The 21,173-nt window shown below is 38.5% G+C and overlaps 1 protein-coding gene across 4 annotated transcripts in view; it reads right to left on the bottom strand.

The window, feature by feature from the left end:
- The window catches only part of l(3)L1231 (zf-C3Hc3H domain-containing lethal (3) L1231), a 61,027-nt gene that overhangs the window by 17,678 nt on the left and 22,176 nt on the right, over nucleotides 1–21,173 (bottom strand). The gene's annotated exons all lie outside the window — the stretch shown is intronic.

The following is a 21,173-nucleotide window of genomic DNA, read 5'->3' as shown; positions in this document are numbered from 1 at the left end:
CTCTCTCATATATTGTAAACTAATCGTATCGTTGGTTATAAAATCTAGCATTTACTGTATTATCACAGCCAACACAATATTTTGTAATTATATACAATTTTTTTCAAGCCAACATTGCGATTAGTTGTGTGTTAGCGTACATTAGTGGCTATGAATGGTTTTGGATTTCAATTTATCTACATAGTAGTATGTGAAAAAAAAAACAGCTACAAAAGTAGGTAGGTTGCAAGGAGAAAGGAAGGTAGGTAGCATAGCAACGTGGACTATCATCAAACGGCGACAATGACAAGGCTAGGCCACCATTCAAATATACAATGAAGCAAACAACAAAAATAACTCAGTTATTTAATTATTATTGTATATAGCGACGATTCGTTGTCATCCGATGTATTGCTGTTTTCTTTCTACTGTTCATGAGACACGCTTGAGAGTCTCACACAAAGAAATACACTTTGTACAAAATAGAAACTGCCGCCTACAATATTTTTAAAGTTTCTTATTTTTGTTACTTGTTTCGTGTTATCCAAACACAATGAAGATCTATTTTTTATTTAAAACCATGGCAGCATGATCTAAAACTTAAAAAAACATAATTTGGTTTCTTCTTTTGTGTCTTTGTTAAACATAATCACAAGATTATTATCTATGTAATGAGTGTGTAATGTGTTCCAAATCCAAAAACCATGGCAGAAGATCCAGCTCACAAAGAAAACTCTGATCAACAAGCGGATTACAAATTGTAAAAAAAAAACAAGTAAGAAATTATCAGTCAGCTGTGCCGACAGATACATACCCTCAGCCTCGGACCGACCTAAAGGGTTTTTTTGAGTTTTTGGGTCAATTCCAGGATGTATGGACTTGTCCCGAAAAAATGTATGCCCATACACATGTTGCCAAAGATTTAGAAACGATACCAGACGAGACGTTTCCAAACTTTGTGTGGGAGGTACCAGAAAGATTTGTGCGATGTACTCAACATTTGGACATAATTCGAGGCGGTAAGAAATAATACGATGAACAACGTTTGGACCAAATCGGTTTCATCCTTCTATGGTTATATTACGTACTACCTAGTTTAGTTGGTGCCGGCAGGCTTTTTGGGGATTGTGGGCCGCATGAAGTATGGACTTGTGCTCGAAAAGAAAGAAAGATTTAGAAACGCTACCAGACGAGACGTTTCCAAACTTTGTGTGGGAGATACCAGAAAGATTGGTCCGATGTAGTCAACATTCGGCCATAATTCGAGGCGGTAAGAAATAATACGATGAACAACGTTTGGACCAAATCGGTTTCATCTTTCGAGGGTTATATTACGTACTACCTTGTTCAGTTTGTGCCGGCAGGCTTTTTGGAGTTTGCAGGGCATGAAGTATGGACGTGTCCCTGAAAAAATTGTTGCAAGGACAACCTGCTGAAAAAAATTAAAACGATCCAAGATAAGCTGCACTATTCCCAAAATTTGTGTGGGAGGTGCCCAAAGGACTGGACCGATACAGTCCATATTCCAGCCTCATGTATTAGATGAAATAATGCGATGCTCAAAGTTTACCTGCAAGAGTTGCGGATTTGTCTGCACTATTCCCAAAATTTGTTTGGGAGGTGCCCAAAGGACTGGCCCGATACAGTCCATATTCCAGCCTGATACATGATTAGGTGAAATAATATGATGTTCATTCAAAGTTTGGACCAATCAAAGACTACCTGCAAGAGTTGCGGATTTGTCATTTTACTTTGTGCCGTTAAGGTTTCTTGGACCTTTAATCTCAGGAAGTATGGACTTGCCCCTCGAAAAAAAATGTTCCGTCGTAAAGGGGGCCGCAAGGATAACCTGCTGAAAAAAATTCAAAACAATCCGAGAAGAGCTCTTAAACTTCACTTTTTCCAAATTTTGTGTTACTTCCATACTTCCTTCGAGAGTTATTGTGCGCACCTTTTTAACGGAAATGTTTGAACTTTTGTGAACCGATATGGCTGGCCCATCTCGAACTAAGTCTGGACAAAATATTACGAATGCCAAATTTTGGACCCGATTGCTTGCTTCGTTCGAGAGTTATCGTGCACACGGAAGCGGCTAAATCAACCCAAAACTGTCTGAAACGGATTTCGTGCAAACATACTTGGGGTCTAAAAGCATTACTTCGACGAGGCACACTATTTTGGTCGTATCAAAGCAAGTTGAGTTGAGTAGCTCAGCTAAATTTTTTTCTTTAAATAGTATTTTTTTAATTAGACGGCCTTCTGCCGAGGATTTAAAACTTTCTCCTATGGACAGGAGCAAATCTAGGGCACGGGAACAACAATTTTTTTTTTAATTTAAAATTTTTCTCTTAGGCCATGTTTATATTATAGCCTTTTGCAGGGTTAACCTTCTTAATAAGGATTTATTTGACGTATATTAATTCCCAGTGTGTTTGTTAAATCCGATTATATATAAACGAACTATTAGTAGCTGGGCTTTAACCAATGGAATTTTTGAACTTCAAACGACCCTATCTCGGGAAGTATACATTTCCCAAAAAATTATATATTATCGTGATCAGGAAGTAGAGATCTACCTGTAAAAAATTTCGTCCCGATCGGAGCTGAGCGGCTCAGCTCAACTTATGCCATAACCTCTTTAGCCTAAAGGCTGAGGGTTTAAAAACTTAAGTCAACATGAAAAATTGCCTAACCCGACTATATGTTAGCGGATATTAGTGACCTCATTGTATTAAATTGAACCACAAAATCTAGATTTTGGTTATTTTGAAGGTCCCAGTCCGATTTTCTAAGTGAATTCAGGTTTAGTTGTTGTTGAAGTTTGGTATTATGTCATCAATTTGGGCCCCAATATGAATTGAGGATCTTAACTCTGCTAAAACCGTATCTTAACAGGGCTAAAACCACTAGTGTTTAAATTGGTCGTTGTTTTTCTTCTGTTGCGACGGATGGGGGCAATGTATCTTTGTGCAGCCTGCGCAACTGCATCAGTGTGAATGCTAGTCAAGCTGTCTAATATACTCGTTCATCTAAAACTTCTCACTTGTATCTTTGGTCCTCACTTTCTAGATCATGAAGTTCTTCCTGACGTACCTGAAAGCCTGTTCACTAGATTGTGGCAGGAATGCTCACGGCTCTAACACCCAAGATGCACCGGTCAATCCCGCGGCGGCGGGTTCTCTCGTGCCAGACTGACACGGAACCTCACGATACCCATGTTCCTGCCAGCGGCTGACACCTCAGTAGTGTATTGTTTTTCTTTGTTGGGAGGACCAGAATGCCTGCTCCGGATTCTTTTGTTAGGTGCCGCGACGGAGGAAACCCCAGTACCAATATGCATGTGCTAGGTTTGTCACCACACTCAAACGTTGGCGATATACAATAGATGGCGGGAGTGGATACATCTTAGGGGTTGCTCTAGACTCGCCAATGTGACTACGTTGCTGCGTGAACACAGCCCCTAATAAATGAATCGTCGTCATCAGAATACACGACTCCCCCAGTCCCCCTTAAACAGCAGCGCGCACGCAGCTTTTAACAACAGCCGTTGCTGTTGCAATCCAAACCATAGTGTCACCTGGTGTGACAAATGACGCCCCTTGCAACCTACCGTTTCTCTTCCCCCATAATTTCATCAGCAGACCGCCCGATTTCATCACCTCTGAACGTCGCATTTTCATCAAACATGGGAAATGCAATTGATCTAGTTTCATAGATTTCACTAATCACCGCTTCAAAGATCTGCCCAACCCTTCTGGTAGCAGAACGGACGTTCCTTGACAACATCAGTGCTGCAGCCGCTCGCCGCTTACCGGCTGGTCGAATACCCGTAGTGAGACCAAACTTCCCGGCGAGGGGATTAAGAAAATGAGCGTGATGAGCTTCGTCGTGTCAACCCCAGAGTCCGACCACTAACAACCCCAAGATTCCAGGGGTCATATAAGACAGCATGTACTAGTCGTCCACGCATGCCACAGCTATCTGAGACAAGCTAGAATGTATGAACCAGGTCCTCAAGTTTCTAAAAACAAACTTACACCATTTTCATGTATAACGGCTATGCAGCAGCTGTTGCTATCTTCATTTACGAAAATATTGATAAGCAGAAAACTTTCTTAATTGAGTCACAGCACGAGCACTTTTTTGGGGTATACACTCATCAGAATTTCTACCTTCGGAAATTCCCAGTAATAATAGCAGCGACCCAATTAAAATTAAAAAAAAACTTTAAAAAACTAACTTGAGAATAAAGAAGACCAAAACACTTAACCGCGGCTGATTGACAAATGTGAACAAGTGGTTTGTTTTACTTCTAAAAAACTTAAACAACAATTGAAGAGGGGTCGAAGATTTATGCAAGACAAAGAGGAAAAGGTAAAATAAAAACAAAACAAGAATAAAATAAAAACAAAACAAGAAAAAATACAAACAATAAAGCATAATGATGATGATGAGAAAACCCACAAAACAAACCGAAAGAAAACAAAAGGTAAATTGAAACAAACAAAACGAAAAATGCATTACGTTGCACAATAATACAAAAAAGCAACTACAAGACCAAAAGCTAAGGTAAAGAAACTCGAGCACTCTCGAGGCAGCACAGCAAACCCAACACACCATCATCCCCACCAATGATATGCCATTGTGTTTTTTTGTTGCTGTTATTGGTGATGGCGCGACAATTCAATGTACTGCTGATACACTGTGCAAACAATAATAAGAGAAAAAAAACAACAAGAACAAATATTGATAAATATGCCGAAACAACAACAAAGACACGAAAAGTAGAATAAAAAATAAAACGAATTTGTAATGCAGTGCAATGCTACTGCGCCATTGATAAGACCAAATTTCAGTTTATTCTGTTTATTGTTAGTCATTTACAATGACAGGCAGCTCTCAACACAGTGGGTCGTTATACAATAAAAGAAACTTTTCACTATGTTATGGGGCTACTCCCTCCTAACAACACGTGGACGAAAACATCCGGTATTAAAACAAATAATCGTATTGTCTTAGGATAGAATGGTGTTAAGAAAAAGATTAAAGCACTTTATTTTGTTGACTTTGCAAGAGTTTCAGTGTCGAATGGATCTATGATTCCAAACTAACCAGGTTTTTCTTGGAAATCGGCAATCTCCCTCAGCCTATTCTGTACATTTCGTCATCTGAAATGCCTAAGGACGCATCTTTAATTACTTAGATGGGTTTGTATTCTAAACTGAACGTTAGTTCTATAAGCCGAACTATGAATGGATTTCCAAACGCACCGATCTTCTACTTTACTTCTCCACTTTTATTTATTTATTTCAATTTTCATATGCCCAGTCTTTGGACCTCAAGGATGCCTTTTTTCGTGATATCAGCTTCAACTTGTTCTTTCCATCGGAGTTTTGGCATTCCCTTAGAACAATGACTCGTATTCATATGCCTTCTCTCGTTGGCATCTTTATCCATCCTATTGAAATGACTAGGCCAACGCAATAGTTGCAACTCGATATGTTTTGCTATATCGAGGTCGGTCGGCTGGTATAGTTGGTGGTTCATACGATGCCAAGTATTCACCTCCAACGCATATTGATCCAAAAATCTTTCGAAGAATTTTTCTCTCAAACACACCAAGTTCTGTCTCATCTGCTTTCGCAAGTACCCATGCTTCGTATACATACATAAGTACGTGTAGTTGTTGTTGTAACACTATTTATATGGTTGTATGCTCGTTTTTCTGCTTAATCTGACTTGGGGTTTATATCCACTTCTAGGAATGTGGCTGTTTCGATGGGATGTAACCACAAATCTACTAGTGTTAATTTGACAGGTGCGGGTTTGCCCTATAGCAATTTAGGCGGCTGCACGATCGCAGCTCCGAGGACCAGATTAACACGACGGTTGTTTATGGCATTTGCGACTGCAACAGTGTGAATGCCATTTAAACCTACTTGATAGGATTGTTGATCTAGGGGTTCTTTCCCTCTTGTAACGTTGGACCTCTCTTTCTAGATCATGAAGATCCCTCCTGTCATGCCTGGGTGTGTAGAGGCCTAAACACCATATGGTGAATAGTATGGCACTTACGGTAAAACCCCAGTTAGAACTGCAACGAAAGAATGACATTGCGTTGCTGATCTTGAAGAATCTTTGTCTCCTCATGTCGATGGTTGCAGTTCTCAGGGCGGAATTCTGACAGGTTTGAATATTTTTCATTGCAAACTGGCGCCGCATAGGCCGACCAATCGCGTTATATGTAAGGTTTCTTTATCTGCTAGGGACTTGTTCCTAAATCTCAGATAGCTGTGACAAATATTGTGGTTGTTTGTGGTCGGAATTCTGCTACCATCGACCATGACATTCAACTCTGTTCCCAGCTGTCGTGCAAAACGAGGGTCTGTATAAGCACCCTTTCTATCATAACGCTTCGATAGAAACACACTTTCTATCAGAAAGCTTCGATAGAAGCACCCTTTCTATCAGAAAGCACCGTTTCTATCAGAAAGGGTCTATAGAAGCACCCTTTCCATCAGCATCTTTCTATTACAAAGAGTCTATAGAAGCATCCTTTCTATCAGAAAGGGTCTATACAAGCACCGTTTCTATCAAAAAGGGGTATATCGAAGCACGCTTTCTATAAGAAAGGGTCTATAGGGGCATCCATTCTATCAGAAAGGGTCTATAGGGGCACCCATTCTATCAGAAAGGGTCTATAGGGGCATCCATTCTATCAGAAAGGGTCTATAGGGGCACCATTCTATCAGAAAGGGTCTATAGAAGCACCCTTTCTATCAGAAAGGGTCTATAGGTGCATCCATTCTATCAGAAAGGGTCTATAGGGCCACCCATTCTATCAGAAAGGGTCTATAGAAGCACCCTTTCTATCAGAAAGGGTCTACAGGGGCACCCATTCTATCAGAAAGGGTCTATAGGGGCATCCATTCTATCAGAAAGGGTCTATAGGGCCACCCATTCTATCAGAAAGGGTCTATAGAAGCACCCTTTCTATCAGAAAGGGTCTACAGGGGCACCCATTCTATCAGAAATGGTCTATAGAAGCACCCTTTATATCAGAAAGGGTCTATAGAAGCACCCTTTCTATCAGAAAGGGTCTATAGAAGCACCCTTTCTATCAGAAAGGGTCTATAGAAGCACCCTTTCTATCAGAAAGGGTCTATAGGGGCACCCATTCTATCAGAAATGGTCTATAGAAGCACCCTTTCTATCAGAAAGGGTCTATAGTGGCACCCATTCTATCAAAAAGAGTTAACAGAATCACCCTTTTTATCAAAAAGGGTCTATAGAAGCACCCTTTCTATCAGAAAGTGTCTATAGAAGCACCCTTTTTATCAGAAAGGGTCTATAGGGGCACCCATTCTATCAGAAAGGGTATATAGAAGCACCCATTCTATCAGAAAGGGTCTATAGAAGCACCCTTTCTATCAGAAAGGGTCTATAGTGGCACCCATTCTATCAGAAAGAGTTAACAGAAGCACCCTTTCTATCAGAAAGGGTCTATGGAATCACCCTTTTTATCAGAAAGGGTCTATAGGAGCACCCTTTCTAACAGAAAGGGTCTGTAGAAGCACCCTTTCTATCAGAAAGGGTCTTTAGGAGCACCCTTTCAGTGCTTGACAGTATCAAAGGCATTTGCTCTGCCAACACTTTGCTATTGACGGTATGCTCTGGTTGAGTCATCAACTAATATGTGTGAATATGGCGTGCAGCTATGTTGTCGTACTGTGCTGCTTACGCAGCCCATGGTGATGATCGGTAACTGGATAGCTAAAGCCTCAAGGGCGACAAAAACGAAATAGACCTGTACGATTCACATTTGCTAGCATCCTTGCATGGCTTCAGTACCGGGACCACCGTAACCTGCCCATTTCCAGACTTCGGGAACAATGTGGGTGGTTAGCGACAGGTTAAGAACTTTAGAGCGATACTCGACTATGGCACATTCAGCTGTTTCAGCCTAACTATGAAGATTTTTAGGGCCAAACGCTTTGGATATTTATTCGGTGATTTTTTCGGCAAGATTTTTCTCCCATTATGGAACATTTCTCCGACCTATGTTCAGATCACTTCTACTATGTTTGCTATTATTTATAACAAAATATGTAAACAAAGTTCGTTTAATAAAGAAAACGGCAAAGAACAAAGAAATTATATCGTGATCACAACACACTGGTTGGCCTTACTCACATACACACACAAATGCGGCAGAATAACAAATTAATATACGTATTTTACTTGCTATTTTTATTTAAGGGGGATTTAAACTGATTATAAAGATGAAGGTGCAAAACTTGATAATTGGTTATAATTTGCGTACAGACACAAATATTCATTAGGAACTTTTTATCAACGACGGCTGCAGAACTGAAAACAATATATTCTAGTAGTGTATATCCATTAAGAAGTCCAACAACAAGATCACACCAGAAGAGGAGGCGGGGTATTAACATTCCCATTGCACCAGTATGTTCCATACAGACCCATCTCACTTGAGCCTGGCTCTAATGGCATTCGGTCCTCGGCGATGACCAGAGAGGTATAGTGCTGGCTGAGCAGATTGATAGCTCTACGTTTTGGAGGTCTATGAGGACCAAAATTAGTGATTTCCCTTAGCTGTTTCTATCCCATTCATAAGTCAATGCCTGTCCCTTCCTTTGTGGTGTTCATATGCCTCTCGGGAAATAATTTGAGCGGTCCACATATTTATAGTTGGCCCTTGGATATCAAAACCACATGAAATGCTTATTTATTTTGAACAAAACTGATTAAGATTAGTAGAACACTTTTGTTGTTTGTTGAGTACGTACAATGATTAAAAGGCAACACCAACAATAATAGTGTATGTGTGTGTCACATTGAAATGGTAACCTCCAAATGCCTCAGCCTAGATTTGGTTTTGCAATAAAAGTGTCACACATTCATCAACACAGCAAACAGCACACAAGCAAAAGCATAGAAATTACCTAAACGGCAGCACTTAAATGACTGCCATAAACCCAATTTTCATTAAAGAAAAAAAAGTAGCAAACAAAAACAACAATCAATCAACTTGTTGAAAATAGCCGCCAATTCTTCTTAGCTGAAAGAAGAATTTGTAAATATTTAATTGAATGAAAGTATAATAACACCAACAACAAGAAAACAATGTTAATGAAAAGAAAGAACGCACTTTTACTGTAGCGTAGTATTTTTTATAATTTTTTGTTTGTCACGTTGTTTGATCACCTTGTGAAAGGTGGTCATACCACGTTTTTATGCACACTTTTGTTCAATATTTTGCCGCTTCCTCCCACCTACCTTCCTTCCTCATCAAAGGTCTGTTGTTGTAGTTTAACAGCAGCACAATTGATTGTTGATTATACAAAAAAAGTACAACAACAACAACGATAAACAAAATAAACTTCACGTTCTGTAATTCAAATTGAGAATTTTTTAACAATTCATTGCGTTTTAAAGTGAATGGGAAGGAAAGGAAAACACACAAAGTTTCGTTATAGAGACCCAATTGCATTTCATAAACTACACTGAAAGAAATGAAAAAGCAGAAATATGATAAGAAAGTCGTAAACAAATAGAATATTTCTACAATAAGCTGACAAAAGAAGGCTATAGAAGCAGCCTTTTTATCAGAACGGGCCTCTAGAAGCAGCATTTTTTTCAGAAAGTGTCTCCAGAAGCAGCCTATCTTTGAGAAGGGTTCCCTAGAAACAGCCTTACTTTCAGAAAGCGTCCCTAGAAGCAGCCTTTCTTTCAGAAAGGGTGTATAGAAGCACCCTTTCTTTCTGAAAGCGTCGTTATATGCACCCTTTTATCAGAAAGGGTCTATAGAAGCACGGTTTTTCTACAAAGGGTCTAAAAAAGGATGCTTTCTTTAAGAAGTGGTTTATAGAACCACGCTTTCTTTGAGAAGTGGTCTATAGAACCACGCTTTGTTTGAGAAAAGTTCTATAGAAGCACCCTTTCTTTCAGAAAGGGCCTATATAAGCACAGTGTCCTTCAGAAAGGGTCTATATAAGCACAGTGTCCTTCAGAAAGGATCAATAGAAGCACCCTATCTTTCGGAAAGCTTCAATAGAAGCTCCCTTTTTTCAGAAAGGGTCTAAAGAAGCACCCTTAATTTCAGAAAGGGTCTAAAGAAGCAACCTTTCTTTCAGAAAGGGTCTAAAGAAGCACCCTTTCTTTCAGAAAGGGTCTGAAGAAGCACCCTTTCTTTCAGAATGGTTCTACAGAAGAACCCTTTCGCTCAGAAAGGGCCTATATAAGCACAGTGTCCTTCAGAAAGGGTCAATAGAAGCACCATATCTTTCGGAAAGCTTCAATAGAAGCTCCCTTTTTTCAGAAAGGTTCTAAAGAAGCACCCTTTCTTTCTGAATGGTTCTACAGAAGCACCCCTTCTCCAAGAAAGGATCTATATAAGCACAGTGTCATTCAGAAAGGGTCTATATAAGCACAGTGTCTTTCAGAAAGGGTCTATAGAAGGGCAGTTTCTTTTAGAAAGCGTCCAAAGAAGCACCCTTTCTTTTAGATGGTGTCTTTAGAAGCACCCTTTCTTTTAAATGGTGTCTTTAGAAGCACCCTTTCTTTTAGATGGTGTCTTTAGAAACACCGTTTCTTTCAGAAAGGATCCAAAGAAGCACCCTTTCTTTTACAAAGTGTCTATAAAAACACCCTTTCTTCCAAAGAAGCACCCTTTCTTTTAGATGGTGTCTTTAGAAGCACCGTTTCTTTCAGAAAGGATGTATAAAAACACCCTTTCTTTTAGAAAGTGTCTAAAGAATCACTCTGTATTTCAGAAAGGGTCTATTGAAGCACCCTATCTTTTAGAAAGGGTCCATGCAAGCACCCTTTCGGAAAGGGTCTATTGAAGCACATGTTCTTTCAGAAGGGGTATATCAAAGCACGTTTTCTTTCATAAAGGGTCTATTTAAGCACGGTTTCTTTTAAAAAAGGGTCCATCGAAGCACCCTATTTTTCAGAAAGCTTCAATAGAAACAGTCTTTCATTCAGAAAGGGTCTAAAGAAGCACCCTTTCTTTCTGAATGGTTCTACAGAAGCACCCTTTCTTTCTGAATGGTTCTACAGAAGCACCCTTTCTTTCTGAATGGTTCTACAGAAGCACCCTTTCTTTCTGAATGGTTTTACAGAATTTCTCTCAGAATAGTTCTAAAGAAGCACCCTTTCTTTCAGAATGGTTCTAAAGAAGCACCCTTTCTTTCAGAATGGTTCTAAAGAAGCACCCTTTCTTTCAGAATGGTTCTAAAGAAGCACCCTTTCTTTCAGAATGGTTCTAAAGAAGCACCCTTTCTTTCAGAATGGTTCTAAAGAAGCACCCTTTCTTCAGAATGGTTCTAAAGAAGCACCCTTTCTTTCAGAATGGTTCTAAAGAAGCACCCTTTCTTTCAGAATGGTTCTAAAGAAGCACCCTTTCTTTCAGAATGGTTCTAAAGAAACACCCTTTCTTTCAGAATGGTTCTAAAGAAGCACCCTTTCTTTCAGAATGGTTCTAAAGAAGCACCCTTTCTTTCATAATGGTTCTACAAAAGCAGCCTTTCTCTCAGAAAGGGTCTATTGAAGCAACCTTTCTCTCAGAAAGGGTCTATCGAAGCACACTTTCTCTCAGAAAGGGTCTTTCAGAAAGTGTTTATATAAGCACAGTGTCATTCAGAAAGGGTCTATGTAAGCACAGTGTCTTTCAGAAAGGGTCTATAGAAGCACAGTTTCTTTCAGAAAGGGTCTATAGAAGCACAGTTTCTTTCAGAAAGAGTCCAACAAAGAAGCTCCCTTTCTTTTAGAAGGTGTCTTTAGAAGCACCCTTTCTTTTAGAAGGTGTCTTTAGAAGCACCCTTTCTTTTAGAAGGTGTCTTTAGAAGCACCCTTTCTTTTAGAAGGTGTCTTTAGAAGCACCCTTTCTTTTAGAAGGTGTCTTTAGAAGCACCCTTTCTTTCAGAAAGGATCTAAAGAAGCACCCTTTCTTTTAGAAAGTGTCTATAGAAGAAGCCTTTCCTTCGGAAAGGCCTTGAGTAATAAAATTGTGTTTGGCCAGTTTTGGCCGGAGTAGAACAATACTTTATGCCTTAAATCGAATTTAAATAATCACATTTCAAAACAAGTTTCACAAAGATATTACATCTTCCTTATACCACCAGTCAGTGTGTATGAGATATTTGATTAGAATTATATTCAGATAAATGTCATTTTATCAACAATCTAGCCCCGTCTATCCACCATATCCCATCATACCATATGTCCATCCATCAATATAATCATCAATCATTAAATAGCGTTTTTTTTTCAACAACATATAGGAAATGGACAATTGCCCGGAAAGCGGTAGTTGGTTGGATGATGTTGTGTAGATACGCACGTAGTATGCAATGTAAACAAACACACAGGCAGGCATACGAGTACAGACAACATTGAATGACCGACGATCGACCGTCGTTGTCGTCTGGTTCCTCATGTAAGAATGTATCATCAACAAGAAAGAACCCAGACAAACAACGTCGCCTTAAGAGTATATTGAACTTTGTTACGCGCCGAATACGCAGCATTTAACCAACCATACTATTCTCGGATTCCTTGTATTTTCTTGGCTCTTCTTGTTCTTTGTACTCACTCCACACTCCATCCATGGATCGCATAAAACGACACGTCATTTTATGTCGGCAACATTATAAAGTTTTATTTCAAAGTTTTCTTTTCGGTTGTTGGTGTTGTTATTGTTGTCGTTTAACCACACTGCAAGATCATTAAGAGAGGGGAAACTTTTTTCTTGATCTAAAACCACAACGCAACAGCACAAATATGGGAATGACAATTCTTATAGTAGAAGAAAAAATTGAGGAATAGAAGTTTGTTCACACAAATGCTCCTGTTAGCAATAGAAGAATGAGGGATCCCAAGTAAGGAAATAAAGGGTAGTTCAAAATATGGGAGAAAAACAGAAACAATAAAGTGTAGTACTGCCGTGGTCGAGCTGATTAATGTGTACATACCGCTTATGAATAGTTGTGCCCCACGTTATATGCCCGATATTAATTTGATTATGAGGGCAATAACCGTCTGGTGATAGACTTCAATGCCCATCATGAGCTTTGACATTCCGCCCTATGTAATACAACAGCGCTGGCCGAGCAAATTAATAGCTTCACGTTTTGAACGGTGAATGAAGACGCTCGTACAAGAATCCGGGAAAGAAGGATAGAGAATCCCGAGAGTGATAAGGCGAATAGTAGTGTACTACGCCGGTACCACCGCAATGATACTAGAAGCACCACTCCTCCTGACAATGAGAAGCCAGTAGCCCAACATCAATATGGATTCCTGAAAATGCATAGTACTGCAACAGTATTGCCCGCCATTTCCAGACAATCATTGTGGCTCTTCACATATCGAGGTCTTCGATACCGTCAACCATGCCAAGCTGTTCAAGGATATAGAGAAAACTACCCTCCAGCAGTATTTGAAACGTTGGATTATCCACTATATTTGTTAGGACGCCAGTCGCTTGTAGAATTCAGAAATAACAAGTCCAAAATCTGTAGAGTGAAACAGGGAATTCACGAAGGCGGGGTGATATCTCCGAAACTATTTAAACTCTACCTTTCTGAAATTGCACTCCCTCCAAACGACATAGTGATCGTAATGTATAGGGATGAGTGTACGATCTTGGCGCCGAGTCCTATCGTCGATGACATATGTGATATTTATTTGAAAATTTTGCTCTATTAGGGCGAAGATAATTTTTAATATTTATTTTTAATTAATTTTTCGTTGGAGTCGATCTTAATGACTGATGATTTTTGCAAGTGAAAAAGGTTTGATAGTTTAAATATCTACATGGCTGACTTAGAGCAGTTTTTCTTTCTGAAGAATATGAAAATATCCGCCGCCAAATCCATTGCCACACTGTTCACCACATGGACGGCTGACATGAGATTCCTCCTGAACATATTGGTCGTGGGTGTCCCTGATTCCGACCACAAACCTAACCCGAACTATTGTGTGTAATTTTCGACAGTAAGTTTAAATCGTCCGCCCAAGCCAAAGCTATTTGCGATAAGATCAGAAGTAGGAACAAGGTCCTCAAGTCGCTGGTAGGCAGCAATGAAAGTCCTGGCAAAGAAATATTTCTCAATAATCGTAGATTTTTTAAAAATATTTTCCAATAATCGTGAATTTGTTAAAAATATTTTTCAATAACCGTGGATTTTTTTTAATATTTTCCAATAATCGCGAATTTTTTTAAAAATATTTTCCAATAATCTTGGATTTTTTTAATATTTTCCAATAACGGTGGATTTTTTAAATATTTTCCAATAGTCCAAGATTTTTTAAAAATATTTTCCAATAATCGTGGATTTTTTTAAAATATTTTCCAATTATCGTGGATTTTTTTTTAATATTTTCCAATAATCGCGAATTTTTTTAAAAATATTTTCCAATAATCTTGGATTTTTTTAATATTTTCCAATAACGGTGGATTTTTTAAATATTTTCCAATAGTCCATGATTTTTTAAAAATATGTTGCAATAATCGTGGATTTTTTTAAATATTTTCCAATAATCGTGGATTTTTTGAAAATATTTTCCAATAATCGAGGATTTTTTAAAAATATTTTCCAAAAATAGTGGATTTTTTAAAATATTTTCCAATTATCGTAGATTTTTTAAACATATTTTCCAATAATCGTGGATTTTTTAAAAATATTTTTCAATAATATTGGATTTTTTAAAAATATTTTCCAATAATCGTGGATTTTTTTTTTTATATATATTCTAATAAACGTGGAATTTTTTTAAATATTTTCAAATATTTGTGGATTTTTTAATATTTTCTAATAATTGTGGATTTTTCAAATATTTTCTAATAATCGTGGATTTTTAAATATTTTTCAATAATCGTGGATTTTCAAATATTTTCCAATAATCGTAGATTTTTAAATATTATTCAATAATCGTGGATTTTTTAAATATTTTCCAATAATCGTGGATTTTTAAATATTTTCCAACAATCGTGGATTTTTAAATATTCTCCAATAATAGTGGATTTTTAAATATTTTCCAATAATCGTGGATTTTTAAATAGTTTCCAATAATCGTGGATTTTTAAATATTTTCCAATAATCGTGGATTTTTAAATATTTTCCAATAATCGTGGATTTTTTAAAATTTTTCAATAATAGTGGATTTTTTAAATATTTTCCAATAACCGTGGATTTTTAAATATATTCCAATAATCGTGGATTTTTAAATATTTTCCAATAATCGTGGATTTTTAAATATTTTCCAATAATCGTGGGTTTTTAAATATTTTCCAATAATCGTGGATTTTTAAATATTTTCCAATAATCGTGGATTTTTAAATATTTTCCAATAATCGTGGATTTTTAAATATTTTCCAATAATCGTGGATTTTTAAATATTTTCCAATAATCGTGGATTTTTAAATATTTTCCAATAATCGTGGATTTTTTTAAAAGAAAGGGTGCTTCTATTGACCCTTTCTGAAAGAAAGGGTGCTTCTATAGACCCTATCTGAAAGAAAGGGTGCTTCTATAGACCCTATCTGAAAGAAAGGGTGCTTCTATAGACCCTATCTGAAAGAAAGGGTGCTTCTATAGACCCTATCTGAAAGAAAGAGTGCTTCTATAGACCCTATCTGAAAGAAAGGGTGCTTCTATAGACCCTATCTGAAAGAAAGGGTGCTTCAATAGACCCTATCTGAAAGAAAGGGTGCTACTATATACCCTATCTGAAAGAAAGGGTGCTTCTATAGACCCTATCTGAAAGAAAGGGTGCTTCTATAGACCCTATCTGAAAGAAAGGGTGCTTCTATAGACCCTATCTGAAAGAAAGGGTGCTTCTGTAGACCCTATCTGAAAGAAAGGGTGTTTCTATAGACACTATTTGAAAGAAAGGGTGCTTCTGTAGACCCTATCTGAAGGAAAGGGTGCTTCTATAGACCCTATCTGAAAGAAAGGGTGCTTCTATAGGCCCTATCTGAAAGAAAGGGTGCTTCTATAGGCCCTATCTGAAAGAAAGGGTGCTTCTATAGGCCCTATCTGAAAGAAAGGGTGCTTCTATAGGCCCTATCTGAAAGAAATGGTGTTTATATAGATTGAGTTTATTCTGATGCCTGAAACCCGAAACAGGTTCATTCCGTTCATTCATTTCTTGCTCATGGACTAATCATTTATTTTGAAGAACTTTTTGTATCTCTGAAAGACTACTCAAAGGATCTCAAATGCCTGAAGGCCCACCAGAATCATGATGAATCTCCAATCAGCATTGGCTTGTAATTCGACAATGTGGTGGATGCATTCATTATTCGAGTCATTTGGAGAATATTTTCTAGCCAATCGAATACCCCTTTATCTGTGGCGACTATATAGCAAGACTTCTTTTAACTACAAATATGGCAAAAAAGAACAAACAAAATTCCCACATTTCGAAATACAAAGTACAAAAAAGTGGAAACGACAAAGAATGGAAATTGCTCAACGAAACTAGTCATGATGTTTGTATAACTTACTGAAGGCCTTCTTATTCTCTCTCACTTGATCAAACCATAATAATCCATGGCATGACAAACAATCAGATAGATATTAGGAGGATAGATGTTTGGTTTGTGGTTGTGATTTGAAAACACAAGGCAAAGAAAAAAGAAGGAACTAAGAAATAAAAACAAAAAGGTAAGTGAAATGCTTGCTGCCATTAAAAACAAACAAGGTAAAGAATCCACATAAAGAACCAGGTACAAAATATGGGTAACAATACCAAAACCAACTAAGAAGAGGTACCAACCACCATCATCACATCATTACAAACCAAACAAAGTGTCATTCTAAAGAATGACAATAATAATGATGATTATGGTGGTGAGAAAGAAGCAACAACTACAAAAATGTTAATAACATTTAAGGTGAATTACGTTGCTTGGTTGTTGGTTGGTTGTTCAACTGGCTTTGTTAGTTGTTTTTGTTTTAATATGTATGTTGTTTGTCATCCGGCTAAAGCCGCTGAGGACCGGTAAAGTTTCAACTTTGTTTTTTTTTTTTTTGGGAGTATAGCTGTTGTTGTCATTAATGTTTGTGCTCATGTAGTGTTTTAAAGGTTTGACGTTCAGAATACCAATTAGATCTTTGTTCATGTTCTTCACTGGCTTTGCGATTATGGCCGATTATCGTGCAACTCGTACTTGAAGATCATTATGGGGTTTGATCATTGCCCTGAGCCATATTCACAGTAGTGATATATTTTTCAGTTGTTTTGCAATTCTGCTTGAGTTGTTTATTTTGGTTCTTTGTTTGCTACAACTCGGCTGCTGTTATTCCCTTCCCTCCAACTACCCACCACCAACATTCCCTTCTTTCTTTACTTTACTTTCTTAATACATATTCCACTTAATCATCATCCTCATAATGAGGTTAATGGCAATGAACAATCGTGGGGTGATGGTAAACAAAACAAGAATTCTTAAAAAAAAAACAAAACAAAATTGTTTGCCTTTGCGGTTTGGAAATGATTCTAAAGAAACCAAAACCGTATGACGAATAATATTTCCAAATAATAAACATAAACAAATAGGTACGATTCAGTAAAGAAATAAAATTATATACGTTTTCTTAAACAAGTATATACATATGCATACATAGATTTATCTTTAAGTATGTATGTATTTGTTCGCGTATAAACAAAAAAACTTTCAAAACAAATCATCAAAAAACCAAACGTTCGTTTTTTTTTTTTTTTTTTTTTTTTGAATTGGCTATGAGCTGATTTGCTGGTTTTGTTTATCGCACGATATCGAAAACAAAATAAAAACAAAAAACCAAATGAGTAACCCAAAAACGATTTCACTTTAATGATTGAAAAATCGCGCAAATTTTATACCATTCGATTGCCTACGAAATAAACAACGAATACAATAAAAATAACCAAAACCATTGCAATATCTAGAAATGATAATACATAAAAAACGTTATTTATAAAAATATTCATCTTTATACCAAATTGGATAAAGTAGATAGAATGATTCCCACCAGTTAGATTATTTAGATTAATTAACCACGTTATTCAGATATGGTTCATAGATCCATGATGTACTTATATAGTGCAAATACTATTCAGATTATAAAAAAGATTTATTATTCGTGGCATCATTTCTATTGAAAAACCTAATTAGTTCATCATTGAACATTGCAAATGTAGAGTCAAAGATTCTTCACTAGGGCGAAGACGTTTTTCCAACCTAATATCCCTGTATCGTATTTTGCTGAGTTTTATTTAAGATTAGATAAAATCTTACATATAAGGTGATATGAACAATTTGGATGTACTCAGTTTGTCACATTCGCATCCACCAAACCCAAATTTCAATGAGATGCAATAGATGGGGTCATATTGGGGGTTGTACTAGTCCATGCAAGGGACTACGACAGGGACTAGGTTGCTGCATGCTGCGTGAACACGGCCCCCAGTGAATCGTCGTCATCTGAATACGCGACTTCCCGCAATACCCCAATAGGGGCCGCACACACAGCTCATAACACCAGCAGTTGTTGTTCCAATCCCTGAAAATACATCCTTTTTAACATTTAATTGCAACGTTCTACGAGGTATGATCGAGGAAATAGTAGATTTCATGAGTCGGATGAATATTATGGTCTGGGCAGTGCATGATCAAGATCAACAACAATTGCAGCTTACAGCGTTGTGATGGTTACAACCAACTGAGGAAGGATCGCACCAGAGGGGATTAGGAAGTGGGTGGTTATAGCTTTTCTATTGCACCAGTCTGTTCAATACAGGTCTATCTCGCTTGAGCCTGGTTCTAATGACCAGTACATAGAAAGTTTGGGGGTAGCAGTCAGGTGTGGAACTTCCGAGGTTGTGTGGTTTAACTTATACATCTCGCCGATAAATAGCTGTACCCAGGTTATAGGCCCAATAGTAGTCCGCTTTTGAAATTTGGAACTATCTGTTCTTGGGGGACTTTAAAGCTCATCCTAAGTTGTGGCATTCGGTCCTCGGCAATGATCAGAGGGGTATAGTTCGGGCTGATAGATCGGTCAATCTTGGATCAGACCATCTCCCCATAATTTTCTACATCAGCAGGCCGCCCGATTTCATCAACCCTGAACGTCGTCAATCGTGCAGCCAATTGCCCTAGTTTCAGAGAATTCACACAGCTTCAAAGATCTGCTCAACCTTTCTGATGTTCGGATAGCAGAAAGGACGTTCCGAGACACCATTACTGCTGCAGGCGCTCGCCACATATTTGTAGGTCGAATACCCAAAGTGAGATCAAACTTCCCGGCAGAGGCGAAAGGATTAGCAAATGAGCGTGATAAGCTTCGTCGTGCCAGCCTCAGTGATCCGAGGATCAGGGTACTGACACTGGATGTTAACAGGTTGGTCGGCGAGAATAAGCGGAAGAAGTGTTTAAATCATCTGAAGGGTTGCAACGTTGGGGCCGGAATAAGTGAATTGTGGGTAACGGTAGGTAAAGTCACTCTCAAACCCTGGAAAGAAGGAAGATAGGACCTCAAGCCACGTTCGGCGACGTTACGCTTACTGATTCGAAGAGGTGGGCAAGTTATTTCAATCGACAGTTTGTCGATCCCCCCCGGAGTGATAGGGTGAAGAGGAGAGTACTAGGTCACATTAGATCTCTTCCTGCCGAGGATGCACCACCTCAATTTACAATGGATAGTGTTGCGAATGCCATCAGGAATGCTAAATCATCCAAAGCCTTGGACCCTCATGGAATCTCCATGATAATGCTGAAACAGATGGATGAGCCGGGAGTCGAGTATCTCACCAAAGTTCTCAACCTGTCTTTAGCCACCCATTTCGTTCCCGAAGCTTAGAAAATGGGCTGGAAATGGATGTTAGCAATGGTGAATCGTGCAGATAGATTTCACTTTTGTCGCTCGTAGCAAAGATTCTTGAGACTTGTCCATCACCATTATGGGTTTCATAAGCAGCGACATATTAGTGGAGGAATAAGTGAATTGTGGGTATCATTAGGTAAATTCACTCTCAAACCCTGGAAAGAAGAAAGATAGGACCACAAGCCACGTTCGGCGACGTTACGCTTACTGAGTCGAAGAGGTGGGCAAGTTATTTCAATTGACAGTTTGTCGATCCCTCCCGGGAGTGAGGAGAGTACGAGGTCGCATTAGATCTCTTCCTGCCGAGGATGCACCACCTCAATTTACAATGGATAGTGTTGCGAATGCCATCAGGAATGCTAAATCATCCAAAGCCTTGGACCCTCATGGAATCTCCATGATAATGCTGAAACAGATGGATGAGCCGGGAGTCGGGTATCTCACCAGAGTTCACAACCTGTCTTTAGCCACCCATTTCGTTCCCGAAGTCTAAAAAATGGGCTGGAAATGGATGCCAGCAATGGTGAATTGTGCAGACCGATTTCACTTTTGTCGCTCGTAGCAAAGATTCTTGAGGCTTGTCGATCACCATTATGGGTTCCATAAGCAGCACAGCACGACAACAACGCTGTACGCCATCTTCACACATATTAGTAAGTAGATTTGTGGAGGACTCAACCAGAGCAAGCCGTTTGACAGAACAGTGATGGTGGTGATTAACTTTCAAAAGCCTTTGACACAGTCAAGAAAAATCCACACTGTTTGAGGACATCGAGCAGGCAACCCACCAACCAAATTTGAAACGTTGGATAATGAATTATATGTGTGTGGACGCCAGTCGTTGTGGAATTCAGGATGAAGAAGTCCAGAGTAAAACAGGGAGTTCCCCAAATTGGGCTGATATCTTCGGAACTGTTGAACATCTACCTCTCCTGTATTCCCCTGCCTCGTGACGACATTGAGATTGTAACGTATGCGGATGATTGTACGATCTTGGAAGGTAACTACCCTGATGACATTTGTGAAAGGTTGTCATTTGAGAGGAATATGCAATTATCCACCACTAAATCTACGGCCACTCTGTTCATGGTCGATGGCAGCAGAATTCCGACCACAAACTACCCCTCAGCTATCTGAGACATACTGAGAAGTATGTTGGAACCAGGTTCCTAGCTGGCAGCACTTTGGGTGCATATAAAGAAACCTTGGTGACCACATATGATGCAATAGGTCGGTGTGTGGTAAGCTATGCGACGCCAGTGTTGTCCGCAAATATAAGTCCAACGCAAT

The sequence above is a fragment of the Musca autumnalis genome, unplaced genomic scaffold (assembly GCF_047663935.1).
Source record: "Musca autumnalis isolate F117 unplaced genomic scaffold, ASM4766393v1 scaffold_1, whole genome shotgun sequence".
NCBI lineage: Eukaryota > Metazoa > Arthropoda > Insecta > Diptera > Muscidae > Musca > Musca autumnalis.
This window is presented reverse-complemented; position numbering and strand designations above follow the sequence as displayed.